We start from the raw sequence: 7,714 nt of genomic DNA on the forward strand, positions 1-7,714 counted from the left end.
ATAACATTCACCCAGAGTTTGTGTGTTTATTTCATGAGGTCCGGGTTAACAGAGGCTGAAAGGAGTCGACAATCATGCAATCTCAGTGTGTAGTAGCATGACGGGCTACCCATATTGATTGATAATACATACAAACTGTTAGGTCCAACTTGCTGGTAGGAAGTCAGCTATATATAGCATGTGCATTATTTAGCTACACTTGTGCCAGTGTTTCGCAACCTTTTTAGACCCAGATAAACCCCTACCAGATAGTTTTTACTAAAGGATACAGATAAAGATGCTTGTTTTTGCTTGCAGTTTTTGAAACCAAAACCAGGTATGGATCAGAAAGGAGAGAGCCTAGGAAGGATAGATGCCGAAACTGGGAATGGATGGTGTTCAACTGTGAGTGGTATTATTGAAAATTGGAAGCATATAGCAGATCAGAAACTCAGCCATGAATTGGCAGACCATATACAGATGGGAGCCAACAAGTGCTGAGGTGTAAAGTGCATAAAAACTGCTATTCTGCTGGCACAAAAGCTGTGTGACAAAAGCTTCATGTTTTGGGCTTCCATGGCCAAACTTCTCATGCAAGTCTCACTTCCCCAAGCACAATGCCAAGCGTCGTAGTGGTATGCTGCAATTGAAACGTTCTGTGACATGAGAAATCTAACTTGCAGTCTGATGGACATTTCTAGGTTCGGTGAATGTAAGGAGACTATTACCTGACTGTGTTGTGCCAAATGTAAAGTTTGGTGGAGAATTATAATGCAATGGCGTTGCTTTTTAAGGATTGGCTTAGATTTGATAGTTTCATTAAGGCTATGGCCCCACTTAGCAGTAAAGGTAGTTTTTCTTGTCGGAGATTTTGCTGTTGATTTTTGAGCCTAAGCCAATAGCGGCTACAGTAGGAATAGGAATGGGATATATAGAAACTATTTTTACGTATCCGTCATGCTAAATCAACTCCTGGCTTTGACATAAAAATGCAGCAAAATCTGCAATACTAACGCTGGTTGAAGTGAGTTACAGTACCTGCAACTGTGTTTTTGCAAATTGCAGCATGTCAATTATACCTACATAAACCCTGGAGTTTTCTGTATAGATACAATAGAAGCAGAAAGTCTGCAGAGGAAAACTCCCTCATGTTTTTTAAATCAAAGTATTTCTGCTGCAGAATTTTTTTCTGCAATATGTGGATGAGATTAGCCAGATTCGCATCCACTTTGCAGATAATGAAAAACACAGTGTTTTCGCAACATGGATCGCTGACCTTACCATATTGTGGGGTCTCAGTCTTTTACAGCAATAAAAAAGAAAAACATACATATTAATTGAGACCACAGCAAAGGTATCCTCTATATCAATATACAAGGAGAACAAACAAAAGGGATGAAGGAAATAAACAGCAATATCACTTACCTGAGTGAAGGGAACAAGCATACACGTTCCCAGTGACATAACTAGAGCTAGAGCTAATTCTTGATAGTAACGGTTACTGGTGCTTCAGTGATATCTCAGATACTTGAAAGGGATACAGCTTTAGTACTCACAACTGCAGTTATCAATAATACGGTGAGTAAGCAGCACAGAGCCTGCCATGTAAACAATACTGGGACAGTACAGTATGCTCCACAGTGGCTCCCACGCAGTATTATTTGCTCCACATTGGCCCACACAGTAGTATATGCTCCACATTGGCCCCCACTCAGTATTATATGCACCACAGTGACTGCACACAGTATTATATGCTCCACAGTGGCCCCCACACAGTAGGATATGCTCTACAGTGGCCCTCACAAAGTAGTATATGCTCACAAGAGCTCCCCCATACAGCCATTGATATTATACTTTGGGGTTGACTCAGACCCCAGAGTATAATAATTAGAGGCCACGGGGAAGTGATTAAAAATAACAAACACTTATACTCACTCACCTTACCTCGCCTCTCCTGGACATGCTCCCTCAGTCCCGCTGTCTTCAGCATCTTGCTTGGTCCTCTTCTACCTGGCAGCTGAGGTCACATGTCCCAGACGTTCCTACTAAGGCCTATGATTGGGTCTCAGGGGTCACATGGGCCTGATGACATCATTAGGCATGACCACAGTCGCCGGCTGGAAAAGTCCGGGAGAGGATTCTGAGACCAGGAGAGGTGAGTATAAGTACTTTTTTTTTTAATTTTTAGTCTTCTCCCTTGGTCTGGAATCATGGTTTGGAAAGGGGCTATTCTTTCCATTATCAATATGTATAGTGATCAGGGAATCAGGCTTTCCCCCGCCATGCCGCCAGTCAGGAAGCAGCGCACATCACAGCCTCCTCCCACCCTCCCTCTTGGTTAGGTTTTCTGAAGGGTTGTCACAGTGGCTGGGGCAGGGGGTCCTCAAAGCTGGTTGGAGTACGGGAAGTGGTTGTAATGGGGGGGGGGCCATGGGAGGGGCTGGACTCCCCATGGCTATTTGGGAACTATGGCAGGTTTGGGATTTCGTGGAATGAAAGAGAGGCTAAGCACCAGGGAACTATAACAGCTTGGTGCCCCTGAGCTAGTACTGCGGCTGGGTGTAATAATTATTGCTGCTGTTGGTTATGGTGTGGGTCGTTTTTGACCAAAACTTTGGGGGCTTCAAGGACCTCCTTTGTCAGACAGCAGGATTGAGTCTAGGAACTCTATAGTTTGGGTTGGGATTATGTTGGCACTTTAAATATTTTATTTGTTGTGTCACCCCCTCTACCTCATAGATTGTAAGCTCTTGTGAGCAGGGCCTTCAGTCCCATTTTGTAATGTACCTTTTTGTCTGTACCTGAACCCTACAAATTGTATAGTGCTGCGGAATAGGATGACCCGATGCTAGTGTAAACCTGCATAACTGTAACAACCTAGTGTAGCCACTGTGAATAGTCTGTTGAAGCTGAAAGCCATGAAACCCGTGAAGCTATTCTTTTTCAACCCAAGGAACCAAAGAAGGGCAGCACTACACAATGTGATAAAGCCAATGTTGTAACCATAAGCTATTTTCAGCTCCTACACTCCAGCCTTATGCCAAACATGTCTCCTGACCATTGTGTGGGAGCTCAGTAGTTTTCCTTGTAATAATATGAAAATAATTGAAAAACATAGAAGATGGAGGGCGGTCTGTTGTCTTTGGTGCATATTCAGGAATCGTTAAACATCTGCAACTTATTATCCCAATGAAAAAATGCAAAGTCCCCTTATCTATTGGACTACCACATCACATGTAATATACCATATACATTATAGATTGCAATAAACATATACATATGTCAAATGTCCTACTAAAGACTTACTTTACAAAAACATTTATGATACAAATCAGCACAATTTGGTGCAGGCCCCCATGTCAAGCACAGTCAGTAATTCTTTTCAGTCCCTTCACTTCATAAAGTCTCTAGGGCTGGGTTCACATCCGTATTGGGGTCTCTATGTGGAGACTCCATTGCAGTGACCACTGAAATCACCAGACAAATAAATACTTTGTAGTCTGGCAGTTTCAGTTTAAAACAATGGACACCTGACAGACCCCATTATAGTCAATGGGGTCCGGCAGGCACCATTGTTGACCACTGTTTTAGCAGTCCATGTGTCCGTCGTTCTGTTCCTCTGACTGACAGAACAATGGACACCACAGCACATATGTGAATAAACACAAGCTTTACAAACTGTGATGTAGTGACATTATATGCAGGCTATTTATTATTTAGTCATAGAGGAATATTATATGATCACTCTAATGGTAATAATGTCATAGAGTACACAGCTATATCAGCAATATATAGATGAGTAACACAAGCTATTGTGAATAAAACATTTCTTTATATGCAAATCACTTTTTACCAAACAGCGCCATCTTTAAGGGATGAAGTACAACCTTATTTATCTAGGAAAGTCTGTCAGCATAAGGTTAAACTCGAAAACACCTTGTTACTGTTTTAACGTTTACTGCTTAGTTTACTGTCTAACTGCTTTCTTATCACGTGTGAATACCTAGTTATGTTTTATTGCACTGTTGTCTTAGTCCTTACATTCCTGTTTTCCACTCTAAATCATTCGATTTAATGAATCTAACAAACTAAATAATGAATCTATCTAATTAATGGAATCCAAAATTCATTCAGCACTTGAGCTAATCACTGTGAAAATAAGGGATACTTTATTTACCTAGCCCACACAGTATATGTTTTCTGTCTGTCTGTCTGTCTGTCTGTCTGTCTGTCTGTCTGTCTGTCTGTCTGTCTGTCTATCTGTCTATCTGTCTGTCTGTCTTTACATTGAATTATATGTAAAGCTGAATCCTTTACTGTCAGAATTGTCAGTGCTGGTACTAAAAGTCTCTCTCGGTACTCAGATACCCCAGGACTTACCAACAAGAAATGAAAAACCACATGTAAGGCTATGGTCACACCTGCGTTGGTTGACTGTTCGGGGATTCCATCCTGCATTCCTCTTGTAAGCAGGACTTTTCTATCTGACCCTATGGGGTCAATGGGTTTCCACGCAGATTGGGTTTCCTTTATCAGGTCACCAAGAAGACCCAAAGAACAAAGGCTCCAATGCAGGTGTGAACCTAGCGTAAATTTAAGGTTGTGCTCACAAGGAGGAATTTGACGCGGATTTGGGAGCGGATTTCGCTCCTGAATCTGCAGCAGATTCCTCCCAGAAACTGCCTCCTATTGTTTTCCCTGCTGATTAGGCCCATTCATCCGGGCCTAATCAGCAGCAGGATGTTGTGACAGAATACTGATGCATCAGAATCCAGTCGTGGCTAGACTGTGGCAAAAATGCCGGCGGCGGAAAACGAAGAGGAATTCCTCTTCATTTATCACCTTGTGAACATACCCTTAATCTGCAGTGGTGACACAAAAACAAACAGCAGCAGAGTTTTTTGTAGGCAGATTTTGAAGAGGAATCCACCTCAAAATCCAGCTGCAATAAAGGCTCCCATTGACTTCATTGCCCTAGCGAAAAAAAGAAGTGAGATGCCCTATCTTGCCACGGCTGATTCAGCTGCGGCGTCTGTGGCTCGAGACACGCTCCTGTTTAGGCCCACTCATTCAGGCCTAATCAGGAGCAGAATGCCGTGACGGAATCCTGATGCTGCAACGGCATCCCGTCGCGGCTAGCCGTGCGGAATGTTCACAAGGTAGAAAAAGTTTCTGCAACCTTTTCCTCCGTGTGAACATACCCTAACAAAGTAGAGCTGTAAATAAGAAGCAAGGTAAAGCAGATGCAAACATGAGAAAACACACAAGAACTACAAGACTCAAGAATGACCAGACCAAAATATCTTCAAAGACAAAGCTAAACTACTGTACAAGAAGTGAGCACACTAGGTAAAATACAGGACAAGGATAACAGGAAAAAAACATACAGAACTATGCTAGAAACATGGGCCAAACTTCAATAACTATAGGAACAAACTATGTTACAGAAACAGACTGGGGAATGCAAGGCTAAAGACACTACCTACATAAAGTAACACTATAGGGTGGTAATACTCTCTGTACCTCAATGCGACTACATGCTGTTCCCAGCCACCGATGCCTCAACTTCCAAATTTCAGCTAGATATCCTTACAGGCTGTGTGGTTTTGCTCTTACTGCACGTCCTGTTGAAATTCATCAGTTTTTCACTGACTGAAGTAAAACACTGGCAGCCAAGGATGTATCCAGGTGCATAGCGTGTCAGCAGCCTAACCTGTCAGAACTAACAAGCCTGCCCTGAGCTGGGCACTAATGAAAAAAAAGCAGCTGAATAGCAACCGTATCCAACAAACAAATAAGTAGAAGACGATAAAATAAGACACAAAACCACTGCTTATTGTTAACAATACCATGCAGTTGGCAGATCACTTACTAAGATCAATATGACAGATTGCCATTTAAGGGACCGCTTTGTTGAACGGATTTACTGTAGAACTGTAAATCTCTATGTATTACAACACATCTGAAGCTAACAACTAATATGAAACAGGAATAAAGCCGTCATTATACATGAGATAGCTGTCAGCTAAATGCTCATTCAGCCAATAGGTATCTGCCATTGGTGGAGAGACATACGGCTACAGAACACATGCACAACCAAAATACATTTAATATGCATGGACTACTATATGTGATAGAAAAGTAAAACCAATGATGTATAATGTATGAAAGTGCCAACATTCCCAATAACTGTCCCAAACTCCCTCTGGCATTAACGTCAGGACAAAAACTGTGCAACAGGATCTTCATGACATCGGCTGCCATGGTTGAGCAGCTACATCGACAGACACTATGCTAAAGGTAGCTGGAGTGCTGCAACTAGAGATGAGCGAACAGTGTTCTATCGAACTCATGTTCGATCGGATATTAGGCTGTTCGGCATGTTCGAATCGAATCGAACACCGCGTGGTAAAGTGCGCCATTACTCGATTCCCCTCCCACCTTCCCTGGCGCCTTTTTTGCTCCAATAACAGCGCAGGGTAGGTGGGACAGGAACTACGACACCGGTGACGTTGAAAAAAAGTAGGCAAAACCCATTGGCTGCCGAAAACATGTGACCTCTAATTTAAAAGAACAGCGCCGCCCAGGTTCGCGTCATTCTGAGCTTGCAATTCACCGAGGACGGAGGTTTCCGTCCAGCTAGCTAGGGCTTAGATTCTGGGTAGGCAGGGACAGGCTAGGATAGGAAGGAGAAGACAACCAACAGCTCTTGTAAGAGCTAAATTCCAGGGAGAAGCTTGTCAGTGTAACGTGGCACTGACGGGCTCAATCGCCGCAACCCAGCTTTCCCAGGATCCTGAATGGAATACACTGTCAGTGTATTCCCGTATACCCGATATATACCCCGATACCCGTTCCAACGGTGTGCCCCCCCACCTTCACCCCAGAAATACCCTGCAAGTCCCCTAGCAATAGAATTGGGGCTATATACACCCACAATTTTTACTACTGGTATACAGTGCCATTGTCTGACTGGGAATTCAAAGAATATATTGGGAATACAAATACCCTCATTTCTTGCTACTGCCATATAGTGCCAGTTTCTGACTGGTAATTCAAAGAATATATTGGGGTTACGTGCACCCACAATTTTTACTACTGGTATACAGTGCCATTGTCTGACTGGGAATTCAAAGAATATATTGGGAATACAAATACCCTCATTTCTTGCTACTGCCATATAGTGCCAGTGTCTGACTGGTAATTCAAAGAATATATTGGGGTTACGTGCACCCACAATTTTTACTACTGGTATACAGTGCCATTGTCTGACTGGGAATTCAAAGAATATATTGGGGTTATAAATACCCTCATTTCTTGCTACTGCCATATAGTGCCAGTTTCTGACTGGTAATTCAAAGAATATATTGGGGTTACGTGCACCCACAATTTTTACTACTGGTATACAGTGCCATTGTCTGACTGGGAATTCAAAGAGTATATTGGGAATACAAATACCCTCATTTCTTGCTACTGCCATATAGTGCCAGTTTCTGACTGGTAATTCAAAGAATATATTGGGGTTACGTGCACCCACAATTTTTACTACTGGTATACAGTGCCATTGTCTGACTGGGAATTCAAAGAATATATTGGGGTTATAAATACCCTCATTTCTTGCTACTGCCATATAGTGCCAGTTTCTGACTGGTAATTCAAAGAATATATTGGGGTTACGTGCACCCACAATTTTTACTACTGGTATACAGTGCCATTGTCTGACTGGGAATTCAAA

This window comes from Leptodactylus fuscus, chromosome 7 (assembly GCF_031893055.1).
Source record: "Leptodactylus fuscus isolate aLepFus1 chromosome 7, aLepFus1.hap2, whole genome shotgun sequence".
In the NCBI taxonomy this organism is placed as follows: domain Eukaryota; kingdom Metazoa; phylum Chordata; class Amphibia; order Anura; family Leptodactylidae; genus Leptodactylus; species Leptodactylus fuscus.